Source organism: Scyliorhinus torazame, chromosome 19 (assembly GCF_047496885.1).
Source record: "Scyliorhinus torazame isolate Kashiwa2021f chromosome 19, sScyTor2.1, whole genome shotgun sequence".
NCBI lineage: Eukaryota > Metazoa > Chordata > Chondrichthyes > Carcharhiniformes > Scyliorhinidae > Scyliorhinus > Scyliorhinus torazame.
Genome location: NC_092725.1, coordinates 82121687 through 82139491, shown reverse-complemented (window position 1 = coordinate 82139491; position 17805 = coordinate 82121687). Strand labels below are relative to the sequence as shown.

Sequence of the window (17805 nt, the reverse complement as noted above, 5' to 3'; positions counted from 1 at the left end):
GGGCATAGATAAGGTAGATAATCAACATCTTTTCCCAAAGGTAGAGGAGTCTAGAACTGGAGGGCATAGGTTTAAGGTGAGAGGGGAGAGATACAAAAGAGACCAGAAGGGAAATTTCTTCACACAGAGGGTGGTGAGCATCTGTAACAAGCTGCCAGAGGAAGTGGTAGAAGCGGGTACAATTTTTTCCTTTAAAAGTTAGACAGTTACATGGGCAAGGTGGGGAAGGAGGGATATGGTCCAAATGCGAAGAGTGGGACTAGCTGAGTGACAGAAACTGGGCGTCATGGACAAGCTGGGCCAAAGGGCCTGTTTCCATGCTGTAGACATCAATGACTCGAAACATCTACGACTCAGGGTGGTGCATCAGCTTCTCCTTCTCCCTCGAGGGCTCCTGGCTTTCTCCTTGGGATAGAGAAGCAGCTGGAGTGAGATTGCAAAGTCCCACCATTCTCTGGCATTGGCATTTGTGGATATCTACAAGAGCCTGTGCCATGGAGTGCACATCATGCACCATGAAATTCCTGTCCTCCACCAGTGCAGGGCAGAAATCCTGTACCAAGATCTTCACTATGGCTGCCACCCTTGCAGTGTTGACCTAGCTGCCTCGGATTGCTGGCACAATCTCCTCAGAGAGATGGCGTTGGGACTCCTCCATTCAGCTTTTCAATCCGAGAAGTGTAGCACACATAATATAATCATAGAATCCCTACAGTGCATAAGGAGGCCATTTGGCCCATCGAATCTGCACTGACCCTCCGACCCTAGGCCCTCGTATCCCCGTAACCCCACCTAACCTTTTGGACACTAAGGTGCAATTTTAGCATGGCCAATCCACCGAACCTGCACATCTTTGGACTGTGGCAGGAAACAGGAACACCCAGAGGAACCTCACGCAGACACGTGGAGAATGTGAAAACTTCACACAGTCCCCCAAGGTCGGAATTGAACCTGGGTCCCTGATGCTGTGAGGCAGCATTGTTAATCAACATGCCATTGTGCCTCCCGACTTCGCCTTTGGAGCTTCAATAACTGAGACATGACCAAATCCAGAGGCACATCATCTTACTGGGGCTCAGCAGAGTCCTGGTCTCCAGCAATCCTCTGAGTGCTAGTTCCCTGGATCATCCCCGCCTCTGCATACTGTCGATCAGGCAGAGTGAGTGCTCACCAGTTGTGACCCCGAAACCTCTCTACGGCAAACCCCACTATGGTGTGAATATCTGCGGTGGTGGAAGCTGTGATGTCTCTTCGATCTCGATGTTCGTGAATTCATCCTTGCTGTCGTCTAAGGTGGACTCTAGTGCTTGGCTGAGGAGGCACTGGGCTGCTCCCTTGATGTGCCCACAAGAGAATGGAGATGACATTAGTGCATTACAGGGGCATAAGGATGGAAGACACAAGACTCACGTTAGGTTGGCATGATGATGTGTGGGTACTCACTCAGTTATTTGGCACCCATATCCCTCTTGGCACAGGAGCGGACCTCTTGCTCCCCAGCCAGCTGGATGGCTCTCTCACTGTCACCCCTCCACCCATCTGAGACCTCTCCCAACTATTATGAACAAACTTGCCCTGCAAGAAAACATATGAGAAGAGTGTAAGCAGGCCATGTGCCAGGGCAGATGGTAAAGAAGCCTGGCACGTGTGATTGGTGAGTGGGAGCAGGGCTGATGAAGAGACCGGCCACAGGGAAGATGAGGGGGTGTTTGGGAGAGCGAGTAGTGGTATCCATTGAGCTTGCAGTGAGTGAGCTCCCTGTGGATGTGTGATGGATGTGTGAGTGGGTGAGTGGTGACTGCTGAGAGGAGCGGCTCTGACTGAACAGAGGAAACCATTCATCCTCTTCCTGCACTGGATGCTGGTCTTCCTCTGCAGGGAGTTGGCGCATATCAGCGCTGCCACCATCTCCCCTGAAATGTTGCTGAACTTGCTTGATGGTCTCCTCCCCATCTGTGCGTACAAGATGTGGTTCCTCTCCCCCATGATATCCAGTATTCTGCTGAGAGAACCCTCTGAGAAATTTAGAGCAGACTTCATTGCAACCATTCCTTTGTTGGACTTGGAACAAGTGTTGCGAAGACGTGGGGCAGCCTTTAAATAGATCACGCCGCATGGAGTGGCCAGCAGCTCCACAGGATGGGACTCCCACCCCAATGAGGGGCAAAAGACCTATTTGGTTCTCATTAATTAGCCTTGCAGCATTTTGTTGCTGGTGGCTGCTCAGTGAGGAGTCAGTCATGGTTTCTGGGGGGGGGGGGCGGGGTTCTCCCCATGCCATTCAGCCCAAGGTGCAATATATCTTTATTCAGACTCCACACCCAGAACTGACACAATAATTCAATATTTTCAATGTAAAATCTCAGAACAACTTCTGCAGATTTACAATCTATTGTTATTTTTCGTGTTTTTTAAAGAATGTATTATCTGAACACTGAAAGTGATCGGCTTTTAAAAGAAAATCGAAATGTCAGAAATTCTGGTCATTAGAGAAATCTGGTTGATACAATACTGAATAGTCAAAGTTTAGTGTAAAATTCATTCCATCAATAATATACAGGTACTGCTTATAAATGAGTTCTGGAGCAGATAGCATCTTAAATGCACAGAACACACCGCATTCACAATCAATTTAATGAGTAAGCTAATGTTACAGTTAACGCTACATTAACAACTACAAATATAAAACATTTATACATTCTCTTGTGAAAGTACTAAGTTGCCAGCCATTTTGTACAGGCCGTTCTCGACTTTACGAAGTTCAAGTTATAACAGAGAGCACTTACGATGCTTATAAATTAACAGCCTGTTTTGAATTTACGACATCAGTTCAATTTTACGACTCCACACTAGCAAGTGTTTTATATATTTATCATACATACACAATCCTGCTTATTCTCTTAAATGCAGCTTTGATTGAAACAAGAGTCAAATGATCCAACATCCAGTAGTATATAGTATTATGTCGCTAACCCTGAACGAACCAAGGGAAGTTGTGAAAACTCCCGCTGAAACACAGGGCCCCCAGCACCCATCAGTCTCCAGGACCTAACTCCAGGCCAGAAGGTCGGATTAACGTGTGCTCATCAGTTGGTTACAGGGTTCGGCTGGCTACAAAGAATGGTCTCTGTGGCCCACCAGATATTTGGCCGAGCTACAGCCCAGAAAGCAGAGAATGTTTTTTGGTGAATAATCTTTGTGCACTCGGGGACTTCGCTGCACCGGAGGGTGCTAGCCAGGCTCCAGCCAAAACCAAGTGGGCTGCACCTCCGCAGAGGTCTGAATGCATAACAGTAAAACCTGTGGGAAATAAGGTTGGGATTTGATGGTAAAAATGTTGCCTTCCCACTGATGGAGCCAATCCCCTATTAGCCAGGTTCCCTATCTGGGGGAGAATCGAGCGTCGGCAAAAAACAATTTCAGCGCCAATTTTGTTCTGACGCTCCAGTTTCCTGCTGGCGGTGGCAGTGAGCTGCACGTCCCGCACCGGCGGGAGGATGCAAATAGATTGAGAGAGCCTTCTGTTTAACGTTGAGGGTACCAATGTTCACTACTTACCCCTTGACCCACTGCAGGGTCCACCCCATCAGGGCCATGCACTGAAAATACTTGCAGCAATCCATGCCCGCGTGAATTCTGTCTTGAGAGGGCTGGAGCATCGGTCTTCCAACCCATTAATCGGATGTAAATGTTTTCAAATTACGCATTTATATCGTCCTAATAGCACGTGGTGTGTAGCTCGCTGTTGCTGCCGGCAAGGGACTGGAGCATTGGAATGAGATTGGCGTCGATCCTAATTTTAGCCTGACATTCAATTCTCTGCCGGATCGGGAAGCCCGCTATGGGCTGCGGGCAGCGGAGAATCCTCCCCTCCATATCTATTTGCAACACTGACGGCGCGATTCTCCAGCCTCGTTGTGCTCTCACTTGAGCAAAATGAGGCCGGTGAATAGTGGAAGAGGCAGAAACGAGAACTGTGCCACGTGAAACAATTTGTAATTCAACCACATTACATTAGGCGAAATCGGGATCCTGCTGTTGCGTGGTGAGAAACCAGTTACCACCAATTAACCCTATTTCCATACAATTATCGGGAGCCACCCCACATCCAAAGTCCTTCCGTGATTCAGCGGCCTCCGCAGCAAGTGGTCACGCAGGTACCGATTCGTACTCCTTTTGACAAACGTGAACCTGGCAGATGGGCTGATGTAGGGAGCCGAGGAGGTAAGCAGCCATCTTCGCTCACAGGCAGTGAGCTGGCTGGCACTGGGTATGCTGTCCCTGTGCTCGGGAGGGGGGGAGGTGGTCAACCGTTGCGCAGCCCTGGATGGGGGTGGGCCACCATGGGGTGCGAGGAGTATCGTGGCTGAGGGGTCATCCCAATCGCACCTTGATGTATGAACACTGTGATTGAATACTGTGGGAGGCAGCACAACAGTCGCAGCAGCGAACCTACGATCACCCAGGGGATGGGCCCCAGCAATGGGCACATGTTCATGGCCGGGTGTGCGTGAGCAGGGCATGTCGGGTGGGGGAGAGGCCATGATTGGGGGGGTGGGGCTTGGGATTGGTGCTCAGCCTGCATCGCAGAACAAAGAGCCAGAGGCGTCATTCTGGTTGTGGTGAGGGTATTTTAATGTTTCTCGTACAAGTGTACACCACTACCCCACTATCCCGATGGTGCCAGCCCATTATCCCCAACCTCCCTCGCTTGCCCCCTAAACCCCACACAATGCCCCCCCTAATGCACACTCCACTCCATAGCCCCCCACCTACCCTTTGCAACCCCCCCCTCTCCCCTCCCCGCCACCAGTGCCTTTAGTGATCCTCGATGCGCTTGGCCTTCCTTGCTCTACCGCTAGGTGTTTCTCCAGGATGCACATCAGAGGTGGAGACTTCAAGCTGATAACCCGATCCTGTGGCCTTCGATGCCCACTGGCAGGTGTCCTCTGGGGGCTCTGGGGCCAGAGGGCCCTGGCACAATTGTTAGCAGTACATGCACAGCCATGCCACCCTGGTCAAGCTGTTGGTTGCAAGATGCGGCCTCATCCAAGGGGTGAAACTCGGGGGGGCTGGTGGCCATCGTCGCCAATCCATAGGAAGGGTTCAGGTTGTCACCCAGCGCCCCCCTCCTCCCGGTCAGTGCCCAAACGACCCTGGCCTGCCCTGGCAGCTTTCCAATGTCTGCACCATGGTGTTGATGCCCTTGGCGATGCTTCTCATTGATTCGGCTGTGCTCTGCGGTGATTCTGCAATACCCACCTGCGACTTGGACAAGCTCTGCAGTGCCTCAGCCATTCCCATCTAAGAACAGGTCAAGTCGTTCCCATCTGAGAGAGGGCACCTCATCAAGGTCAGCCTGGTGCTGGGTCACGTCCCTCATCGAGTTGAACAGTCTAAAGAGGCCCTCGGGCATGGCCGTTACTGACTGAGCAACGCCTTGGGCACCTTCACTCTGCACCAGGCTCTCCACTGCGCCATGATAGCAGTGTTAGCCTCGGTGCTAGGCATTGCCGGAGACATCTCCCATGCCTGTAGCCTCTGGAATTCCTCCAATCGGCTATGGATCAGCTGGATGTCACTGACATCTCCCTCTGGATGTCACAGCCACCCCCTAATGTCTCCATCACTCTGGGTAAACCTGTTCCAGATGCTCAGCACCTGACTGGGACAGAGCTGGGTCCTGCCTCCACCTGATGTGCATCAGCGATTGTGTGTGCTCACCAGATTGAGCACCAGAAACCTGTCCACTAATGTTGCCCGCCGAGGTGCATGTATCTGCACTGGTGTAGGGTGGGGATGACAGCTGTGGCTCCGAGCTGGTCTCATGGGAGGCATGGAGGGGTGAGGGTCACTCCAGATGGGCCAGCGCTGTCGGCTGGAGGACTTGCGGGTGCATTAACATATGGTCAGTGGGAGGGATGGGTCAGTCTGTATGGCAATAACAACTCACGTGTTACAGTCCATCTGGGTGGGCCCAGTAGATCCTCACCTCTGAAGCATGAACCGACCTCCACATTGGTGACCACTCTGTCCTTGGCCACCCCCAAAACCCCCAGGGTGCATTCCTCGAAGGTCGTGGCGATTTTTATGTCTGGCCGGTCTGGGCCCTCTCACGCCGATTGTGCGAGAACTTCTCCTGCGGAGACACAGAGGGGGCAAGAGGAAGCAGGTCTTCTTCCGGCATTGTTGGCCAGTCCTCCTGGTCACGCTGCCCGAGCTGGCGGCTGCTGCCACTTCATCTCAGGTGGCACTGGCCGCCCTGTGGCTCATCCTCCAGGAACCTTGACAGAACAGCACATCCCTCCTGGCCTCTCTTGCATCTAGGAGCCCCCCAGGTCTGTGTCTCCAAACCTCGACGCCAGTCGTCTCAGAGCCATGGCTGCAAGCTGAATGGGGTTGGTTGTGCTGTTTAAGTGCTACTCGAACTAGCTGAGGGGGATTGCTGGCGAGTGCAGTCCCGTCATTTGCGGCGTGAAGCCCGTAAGGCCTTGTTACGTCAGCCAATTAACGTTGAACTGCGTTGCCGGCCTCGCAGGCTCAGTGCCGGGAAGCTCTCGGCAGTTCCCACTTGTTACCGCACTTAGAAACCTTTCCGTAGAATTGCGCCAAAGTGTGAATTCAGTTGAGTCAATACCACTGATAGCAACTGGGCATTACTCAATATAATTAAGTGATTAAAAGCATATTTTATTCAGGTTAAAACATTTTCAAAGATCAGGGCGATAGTTGGTTAAAATGTTTTTTTAAAACCTAACTTTTATGCTCTATCCCTCAAAACTGTAAGTGAGCAATATTTCAGCTGATCTCAGCAATCACAAAGGTACCCTGTGCTCATTAATTTAAAAAGGTTTTACTTGCTTAAAGTAAAGCTTCTGTTACATCACAGCAAATAGATCATCCACATCTGTGCCCAGTTCCAGGCAGCTTTCATGATACACTCAACTGAGCCAGCCAATTATCCCCCTAGTTTTCTAATCTGCCTGGAATATTGGATGATGGTTGCTTTTGGACAAGGGTGACCCACTTCAAACATGATATATGGAACACCTTTGCAATCTGACCAATACTGAGGACATCAGTCATAACAAGAATCATGGCACCATGGTGTACCATCAAGCTCACTATCCAGCTCCGAAAACACAAGTATTGATTCCTTGGTAGGCCTGGGGATTCTTTGCAATATTAACCAACAGGAATTTCTTGCATAAAAATACAGGCTCCAATGTCCAAAAATCAACAAATCTGGAGCACCACACTGGATCAATCAGAAAGATGCCTTTTGTAAAGGCCACGAAGAATCCAGCATGAGTTTTAAGGATACAAAGTAATAACATTTATTTACTATAACATATATACATAACATTAGCAGTAATTTCCCTTGCTACATACTCCTTCCTGCTGGTTCCTGAACTGGCCAGCTTTATTTATACTAGGAGTTTACGAGTGGTTTCTCCGCCCCCCTCATTGGAGAAGCTCATACTCCCACAGGATTGTGGGATAGTCATTAGTCCCCAGCCAATGGTAAGTAGGCAGGTTATAACATCCCTCCCCCCCAAAGTCCAAGGAATCCACCGAAGACCCTGGCGAAGGAGGGCGTCGGACTCGTTTGGCCGCAGGCCGGACACCATTTGCACGCGGCGCTGGATCAGGCGGTGTGTAACGAGACGGAGACCGGCGCTTCCGTGATGAACGGCGCAACGGTTGTACATCCACTGCCCGTGGACCCGAGGATTCCCCCTCTGATGCATCCTGTGTCTCCATCTCGGAGTCAGAGTCTGCTGCCTCCATCATGTCAGCGTCTCTATCTTCATTCGGTCCCGTAACGACCTGCGCAGGCTTCGAGTGAGGCACTAGTGGAAGATTGTGAGGACTTCCTTCCCTTGTCTCTGGTCTCTGCAGCTGTTGAAATGAGCTCCGGGGGCGGGGAATCCTTTGAGGGGATGGTCTTCTGGACCGAACGTGGTCTACGTGTTTTCGCTGGAGACGACCCTGGGCTTGCACTTGGTAAGATATAGGGCCCGTTTGGCGAAAGATTACACCAGGAACCCATTGGGCACCACCAGCAAAATTCCGAACGAACACTGGGTCACCGGGCGCAAACTGCCGAATCGGACGATGCCGAGAAAATCCCTGTCCCTGCCGTTCTTGTGTGCGGTGTACTTTTGCGCCAATGTCCGGGAAAACCATACTAAGGCGGGTGCGAAGTCTCCAGCCCATTAGGAGTTCTGCGGGAGCTACCCCAGTCACTGCATGTGGGGTGGTCCTGTACGTAAACAAAAAGCGAGCCAGTCTCGTGTCCATTGATCCGGAAGACTGCTTCTTTAGGCCTCTTTTGAATGTCTGCACTGCGCGCTCTGCCAACCCATTTGAAGCCGGGTGGTAAGGGGCAGTGCGGATATGGCGGATGCCGTTCATCTTCATGAACCTCGCAAACTCCTCACTCGTGAATGGAGTGCCGTTATCCGTGACCAGCACCTCGGGGAGGCCATGCGTACTAAACGATAAACGCATCTTTTCAATTGTTGCGCAGGACGTTGTCCCCTGCATCTTATGCACCTCTAGCCATTTGGACTGGGCGTCAATTAGTAGAAGGAACATGGATCCTTGAAAAGGGCCTGCGAAATCTGCATGCAAGCGTGCCCAAGGCCGCCCTGGCCATTCCCAGTGATGTAGGGGCGCGGCCGGCGGAAGCTTCTGATGCTCCTGGCAAATGGAGCAGTTTTGGGCCACCGTCTCAATGTCGGTGTCGATACCTGGCCACCAGACATAACTCCGGGCCAACATTTTCATTTTGGTCACACCTGGATGCCCTCCATAATACATTGAAAAATTGAGCAGGCAGAGGATACTCCAAAGGGCAACCGTGTATATTCATACATGCCCCGGTGTGTATTAATCGTTACATATGGTCGGGAGGCAGGGTCCAGCTCCAACTGCAGGTAGGCGTGACTCATATCTAATTTTGTGAACGAGAGTCCATCTGCAAGTTTCGCGTAGAGATCCTCTATGCGAGGCATTGGATATCGGTCGAGTCGGGAAACCGTATTCACTGTAAGTTTATAGTCGCCACACAAGCGAACTGTGGCATCTGGCTTCATTACAGGTACAAATGGTGCTGCCCAGTCAGCAAAACGGACGGGCCTGATAATACCCAAACTCTCCAAACGAGTGAGCTCCCCTTCTACCTTCTCGAGCAAGGCGTAAGGCACTGGGCGCGCCCGGAAATAGCGCAGCGTGGCTCCTGGTTCAACTTGGATACGGGCTACGGCCCCTTTTATTTTCCCCAAACCAGGCTGGAATACATCTGGGTATCGTCCTAGCACCTCAGTCAACCCTTCAGAAACTGTTTGGAGGATGTGCTGCCATTGCAACCGCAAATGGCGCAACCAGTCCCGACCCAACAGGCTGGGCCCATGGCCGCGCACCACGATAAGTAGGAAACGCCCCTCCTGGCGTCCATAGACAACAGGGGTCATTGTAGTTCCTGCAATGTCCAGTGGTTCCCTGGTGTAGCCATGGGTGGCCATTGACCCGTACTGTCAACTTAATGGGGACCACACGGGGAGCTGCCACACAATGCAGCTGCAGGCAGTTGTCCTCCGTCTCCACGTCCTCAGGAGTAGTCGCCGCAGGTTCATCCACATGGAAGGTACGGCCTCTGGGCTGGTCCCAGTTACGGCCCCTGGGCTGGTCCCAGTTTCGGTCGGAACAACGGCGCTTCTGGCGCCCCCAGGACTGCCGTCCGCGACGGGGTCGGCGCCTACAAGTCTGACACGGACATGGCTCCTCATCCATTGGCTCTGGAGAAGGCTCCCTTCGGGGAGGAATGTCCGATGGCCACTGGCGTCGGTCCGGACGTTGCCTCGCCCAAGGTACCGCAGGAGTGCGGGGGGACGTTTTCGGATGGAAGGGGTTGCGCTCCAAGGCATGCACTTCCATTCCCTGTAGCTCCTGTACTCCTCGCTCTGCGCTCTCTCCGGACAATACTATTTGAATGGCCTGTTGAAAAGTCAATGTTGGCTCCGCTAACAACTTTCTCTGGGTGGCCACATTGTTAATACCGCAAACCAAACGGTCGCGTAACATTTCTGACAAGGTCTCACCATAGTCACAGTACTCTGCAATCCTGTGTAGCCTGGATAGAAAATCGGCAAGGGATTCTCCAGGGGTCCTCTCAGCGGTATTAAACCGGTAACGCTGGACTACCGTGGATGGGGTTGGGTTAAAGTGTTGCCCCACTATATTCACAAGTTCATCAAACATTTTGGTGTCCGGCGCAACTGGGTACGTAAGGCTCCTAATCACCCCAAACGTATGCGGGCCGCAGGCGGTGAGCAATATGACCACCTGCCGCTCGTTTTCGGTGATATTGTTTGCCCGGACGGAAATAGTAACACATCCGTTGTGTGTACTGGTTCCAGCTTTCCAGCGCAGCATCAAAAACATCCAAATGTCCGTACAGAGGCATGGTATAATAGAAAACAACTTCCAACCTGTATCCAACAAAAATCCAGGGAGGTGGCTTCAGCAGTGTAGACAGCTATTCACTTTAACCTTCGTCGCCAGTTTTGTAAGGGCCACGAAGAATCCATCACGAGTTTTAAGGATACAAAGTAATAACATTTATTCACTATAACATATATACATAACAGTAGCAGTAACTTCCCTTGCTACATACTCCTTCCTGCTGGTTCCTGAACTGGCCAGCTTATTTATACTAGGAGTTTACTAGTGGTTTCTCCGCCCCCCTCATTGGGGAATCTCATACTCCTACAGTATTGTGGGATAGTCATTAGTCCTCAGCCAATGGTAAGTAGGCAGGTTATAACAATGCCTTATTGTCATCTACTGTATCCTGCACAATATTGTTATTGAGAGAGGACTGCAACCGGAGAACATAAATGGGCAAGCAAGATATTCATTTTATGAGGAACAGGCCAGCAAAGGTGAAGAAGAAGCAGAATGAAGAGGACCTTTCAGTCAGATCTGCAACGGACACATTGATGACTCAATGTTTCAGGTACCATGATAACTGAAATTAATCACATTTCCAGTAACAGTACTGCCACCTTAACCAACATACCCTTAAACCTGTATTGTATAACATTAAAAACATTCCAACAACTACATCAATGACTGACTGGCAAACAAGTCTCGTAAGCCTATACACAAAGACACAGAAGGACAAAATGCCAAAGATGGTTTTAACTTAGCTAATTTTGTATGAGCAAAAGTGCTTATGGTGCTTTTGAATGAAACGGACTGAAAGATTCTAAATATAATTTGCAAAAAAAAAAGATGCGTTGTATTTATATATGACATCCAAAAGTGGTTAAAAATGTCTACCCCTATAGCCAGAAACCACCAAATCTGTGGAGATTTGGAGCATCATACTGAATCAATCAGCAAGATGCTTAATGTGTGTATGAGAATCAGGCTACTTCCCATTTGTAATTAACAGTAATAGCTTTGACCTTTTGCAGTACTGCCAACTATATATCTCTTAATTTGCTCCAAGCCATCTGTTTATAACCCTTTGTTTTGCTTGGTACTTAGCCAAGTAAAATGTACGGAACCATTCCTCTGCCTGGGGAAATGTGCCCCCCAGATGTTAAATACAAGCATGTCTACACATCTGGTTTTAGAATCTGCTTTATTAAAGATGTAATCACTAAACTTCAGACTCTCTTTCAACAGGCTTAAAGCTCCTTTCAGAAGAGTCATGCCACAATACTCTAAATATATAGCACTTTTAAGTACAGTGGGCGGTATTCTCTGAAATGGAGGCAGTGTGTTTGCGCCGTCGTGAACGCCGTCGAGGTTCACAACGGCGCGAAACAGCCCCTATCCCGACCGATTCAGGGCCCGATAATGGGCTAGGAGCGGCACCGCGTCATTTACGTGCGCCAGGCCTTGGCGCCGCCTTTAACATGACGCGGCCGCGCCGCATAACTGGCATCACCCGCACATGTGTGGGATGGCCGGCGCCAACCCTCGCATGCGTGGTTGCCGTCCTCTCCGGGTCCGCCCCGCAAGAAGATGTCTGACGGATCTTGCGGGGCTGCGGAGGAAAGGAGGTCCTCCTTCAGAGAGGCCGGCCCGACGATCGGTGGGCACCAATCGTGGGCCAGACCCCATTTGAGGCCCCCCCGGCGCAAGATCCCCCCTCCCCCTCCCCGCAGGCCGCCCCCCCAGCGTTCCCGCGCTGTTCCCGCCGGCAGCGACCAGGTGTGGACGCCGCTGGGGGGAACCCGCCATTTTGGGCAAGCCGCTCGGCCCATCCGGCACTGAGAATCGCGGGGGTACCGGTGAATCGTCATTTTGGCTGTCTCGGGCGATTCACTGGACCGCGCCGTGCAAAACGCGATTGTGCCGACCTGGCTGCTTCCGTGAATCGCGGGAGGGGGTCAGACCGGCGTGGCGGGAAAATTTGGCGCCCCAGGCGATTCTCCAAACCGGCGCTGGAGCGGAGAATCTAATGTACCTGCTTACCGAATTGAATACTGTTTGACAACATTAGTATGCATGGGAAATAATCACTAAACATAAGGACTAATTACACCACTACATGAATTCTTAATCATTAATTATTAATTCAGTAAAGAATGTTGATCAAGATCAAATTCAAGAGCCCAGCGAGAGTGTCATAACCTGCCTGGATTCTATTGGCTGAGAACAATTGGTCACCCCAGGATCCTTGGGGAATATGAGCTCCCCCATTGAAGGGGGGAACAGCGCAAGCATTAGCAGTGCAGCTGTATAAATAGAGCAGACCAGTGTGGTATCAGCTAGAGACGGAACCAGTAATGAACTGTTGGTACTTTGTACATATTGTTGTAAATAAAGTTACTTTCTGTTTGACACTACAAACCTGTGCTTGATTCTTCATGTCCCACATAAAAGAGGGCATGATCCAGACCATGATGGGCACCGTGAGTTGAGTGATTCGCGCGAGGTTTCACGCCTGACGCAGAGCCGACGCGGTGGGAAAATCGTGCCCTACATTTTCATTAAAATGATCATGAAAAATTTGGGAAAATGCTCTACTTCTGATTTTATTTTAAATTGCGAATTAAGGACCCCAGATTTCCGACCATTCGCTGGCGGCAAGGTTCTCTGGTCTCACCGCAACGCACCCCCACCTACAGGATTCCCAGCAGCATGTGATGACATCAATGGGAATTCCCATTGACAGCAGTAGGAGCAGAGAATCTCGCCATCAGCGGACGCCGCACCACCTCCCTCTGTCAAGAAACACGTGGCTGGGACACTGGAGAATCCTTCTCAAGATTAACAAATACATTTGTATAACATATAAAGATTCAGCTCATAACTATTCCCAGAAGAAACGGAGTGCTAAATTCACTGGAACAGTCATCCAGAGTTTCAGGCATATGACCTGGGGATGCGCGTTCAAATCCCACCACTGCAGCTGATGGAATTTAAATTCAAGAAACTGAAATTCAAAACTCGTCTCCGTAATGATGACCATCTATCTATCATTAATTGTTGTAAAAATCCCAATTCCCTTTAGGGAAGGAAAGCTACCATCCTTACCTGATTAGCCTTTGTGTTACTCCAGTCTCACAGTAATGTGGTTGACTCTTAAGCACACTGTAAAATGGCTTTGCAGACCACCCAGTTCAATAAATGCTGATCGTACCAGTAATACCCACATCCTATGAAAGAATAAAACAAATCTTACTGTGAAGCAGCACGGTGGCACAGTGGGTAGCACTGCAGCCTCACGGCACCGAGGTCTCAGGTTCGAACCCGGCTCTGGGTCACTGTCCGTGTGGAGTTTGCACATTTTCCCCGTGTTTGCATGGGTTTCGCCCCCACAACCCAAAGATGTGCAGGGTAGGTAGATTGGCCACGCTAAAATGGCCCCTTAATTGGAAAAATGAATTGGGTATTGTAAATTTATTTTAAAAAACACTGAGAAATTGAAGTTTAAATCTAAAGTCAGAGCAGAATCATCGAGTCGCATCACACTTTCTTCAGCTTGGCCCAGACTCTAAATGAAGGCTTCTTACTTTCAGTGCAAAGGAAGATTGCTTCACCTCATTGTTATAGTTTCAGCATAAATGCAGCCTAGTATTTAGGGTGTCATCCGTGCATTAAATGAGCATTTGAATCAGCCCAAATACACTATTTTAATTTAATTAATAGAAACATCATGAAAAATACTATCTATAGCTTCAGAGGCGCTCCAGTTTTCTGATTGTGTAGAAGTAACCCTACAGCAGCTGCCAGATATAAAATTAGATCCATGGGAAAAAAAACAGCCATCATCGCTGTTTGTCAAGTTCCAGCACCAATCATTTTAATTTTCAGATTTTGAATCCCATTCTCCCCATTGCTCCAAAAGTGTGCCCCTTTTTCTCACCACTGCCATGACCCTTTTCTCATGGTCTTTGCCTTGTTTTACTTCCTGCATTAACACACTGTTCCCTGCCCCATTCTCAGGACCTAACTCAACCATAAGACCATAGGAGCAGAATTAGGCCACTCGGCCCATCGAATCTGCTCCGCCATTCAATCATGGCTGATATTTTCTCATCCCCATTCTCCTGCCTTCTCCCCATAACCCCTGATCCCATTATTAATGAAGAACCTTTCTATCTCTGTGTTAAAGACACTCAGTGATTTGGCCTCCACAGCCTGCTGCAGCAAAGAGTTCCACAGATTCACCAACCTTTGGCTGAAATAATTCCTCCTCATCTCTGTTTTAAAGGATCGTCCCTTTAGTCTGAGATGGTGTCCTAGGTTCTAGTTTTTCCTACAAGTGGAAACGTTCTCTCCACTCTATCCAGGCCTCGCAGTATCCTGTAAGTTTCAATAAGATCCCCCCTCGTCCTTCTAAACTCCAACGAGTACAGACCGAGAGTACTCAACCGTTCCTCATACGACAAGTTCTTCATTCCAGGGATCATTCTTGTGAACCTCCTCTGGACCCATTCCAAGGCCAGCACATCCTTCCTTAGATACGGGGCCCAAAACTGCTCACAATATTCCAAATGGGGTCTGACCAGAGCCTTATTCAGCCTCAGAAGTATATCCCTGGTCTTGTATTCTAGCCCTCTTCACATGAATTCTAACACTGCATTTGCCTTTTTAACTGCCGACTGAACCTGCACATTAACCTAAAGAGAATCGTGAACAAGGACTCCCAAGTCCCTTTGTACTTCTGATTTCCTAAGCATTTCCCCATTTGGAAAATAGTCTATGCCTAAATTCCTCCTTCCAAAGTGCATAACCTCACACTTTTCCACATTGTATTTCATTTGCCACAACCCTAGCAGTGTTCCACACCCACTATGCATTCCTTAGTTTCCCTCCCTTTCCAACGCCACTGGAAATCAGCTTGTACTAGTTAAATATTTCCTAACCTCAGATTTGATAAAGGCTAAAGCTTAGAATAACAACACTGATATCCAAAAATTTGAGGAGACTTTGGGACTGTGAGAAAAACTATAGAGCGTAATAAAGAGGAAGTAGAACTTGAAAAAAAAAGTATGGTAAACAACTGAATGTTTTTCAGTCAAGTGGATGTGGAAAGGAAATGTATTTCTATGAGAAAATTACCACGACTAAGGCAGCAGCAACTGAAGGAGAAAGTCAAAAGAATCTGAAGTTAAACAGAATTATTTTACAAGTTATAAGAAAATAGTCATATTAAAAGGGCTAAATGATTATGAACAGTAGTAAAATGATTTTTGCATATGTTTTGTGACGTGTTCGCTTAAGGGTATTATAACCTGTATGAGGTCTAAGGGGTTCGAACAATCAGTCTCCCCATGAGTCTTGTCAAATATGAGCTCCCCTGCTAAGGGGGAGGGGAGCCCTGGATCATCCATGGTTAAGATCTGTATAAAGCCAGCCAGGTATGGAACCAACAGACCCGGCTCTTATTTGATGTATATTGTAAATATCATTGTTTTGCAATAAATCAAGCTTATTGTAACTCATTTGTGGTCTACAAAATTGGCGACGAGGATACAACAGGATTACTGTCGACACTGCTACACCGTCGGGTGAACCACCTCCTTTACTCTGCTGGGTCAAGGTTATAAATTTTTTCAACGAATATGCCTCTATTTAGAAGATTGGACGTGTTTGACACAAGCTTAGAGGATTGGACACAGTATTCAGAATGCATGCTTTCTTTTCCAGACAAATACTATCACAGATGATGATTGACAGACAGTAATATTTCTGACTGCCTGTGGAGCACATACTTATGGAATGATAAAAAGCTTTACATATCCTGCAGCCCCGGACACTAATTGGTAAAGCTATGGTGCAAAACTCCAATCCTAAACTGCCCGTAATAGTGCAGCAATACCCTTTCAATACGGATGACCCCTGGAGGCTGTGTAACTGAGTTTTTGACAAGGCTACGAAAAATAGCCGAATTTTGTATATATATAACTTCCCCTTCCAAAATGCTGCGCGACCATTTGGTCTGCGGCATGACTTACATGGCAACTCAAAGGATGTTGTTAGCCAAACCGTCCCTAAACCTTCAGCAGGCTGTACAAATTTTGCTTTCCTGCAAAAGTACTGAGAGAGGAGTGCAAGAGATCCAGAGGATGAAGGTATACACATGAGGCTATGCCCCTCCCAGCGAGTGCCACCACCCACACCCCCAGACTGATAGCTTGTCCTGGGCTGAGCACCGCAGGGGTCAGATCCATTGGTCAAAGACCGAGTTGACCCAATGGGAGACCTCCCCAGAGTCTATCGAGAGAGAGCCAGGACATTGTAGGGCACGTGGACATCGGGGTTGAAGGGAACACAATGCACAAGTCAGCCAGAGATCCAGAGACCGACGCAGTCCTTTCGAACATTTAACACATAGTCATACATGGGGATCAGCATAGGCGGCTACCAGGCGTGTTGCGGGTATTCTCGATGAAGATGGCCAAGTTCAGCATGGAAGATGGCATCCTGTTGCGGGGTATGCGCGTCATCATCCCAGGCAAGGGCCGGGACCTGATCCTGAGGGATCTGCACAATGAGTACCTAGATGTTTCAAAAATGAAAAAGCTTACACGTGGCTACATTTGGTGGCCCGGTCTGGAGGCTGAGATAGAGAGAGTAGCCCAGCAGTACGTCGGCAACCGTACAAACCACTTGCGCCACCATGCAGCCCAAGGTGCAATTGATGCTTCGTGGTGGTGGTGAGATCACTGCCAGATTGTTGGGGGATTGGAGACTTGTGGTGTTGGGAAGGTTGGGATCTGGTGGGGGTCAGTGGAATTGGAGCAGTGAAGGGCAGCACGGTAACATAGTGGTTAGTACAGTTGCTTCACAGCTCCAGGGTCCCAGGTTCGATTCCCGGCTTGGGTCACTGTCTGTGTGGATCTGCATGTTCTCCCCGTGTCTGTGTGGGTTTCCTCCGGGTGCTCTGGTTTCCTCCCACAGTCCAAAGATGTGCAGGTTAGGTGGACTGGCCATGCTAAATTGCTCTTAGTGTTCAAAAAGATGGGTGGGGTTACTGGGTTACAGGAAGGGTGGGGCTGTGGGCTTGGGTCAGGTGCTCTTTCCAAGGGCCGGTGCAGACTCGTTGGGCCGAATGGCCTCCTTCTGCACTGTAAATTCTATGAAATTTCTATGCAAGCATTCACCTTCTCAATCAACCTAGTACTCTCCTTGAGGAAACTGCCTAGTTCCCCAAGCCTCAAGAAACCCAGCTGAAGGCATGTTTTTAAAGTTAAAATTCAGCTGAACGGATTAAAACAAGATTCCCAGGCCAGATGGCATTTTGCATTTGAATCTACAATTAAATGAATATAG

At 49.2% G+C, this 17805-nt stretch overlaps 1 protein-coding gene across 1 annotated transcript in view; it reads right to left on the bottom strand.

Moving 5' to 3' along the window:
* Window positions 1-17805, bottom strand: part of cacna1c (calcium channel, voltage-dependent, L type, alpha 1C subunit) — a 1623635-nt gene that overhangs the window by 1238875 nt on the left and 366955 nt on the right. The gene's annotated exons all lie outside the window — the stretch shown is intronic.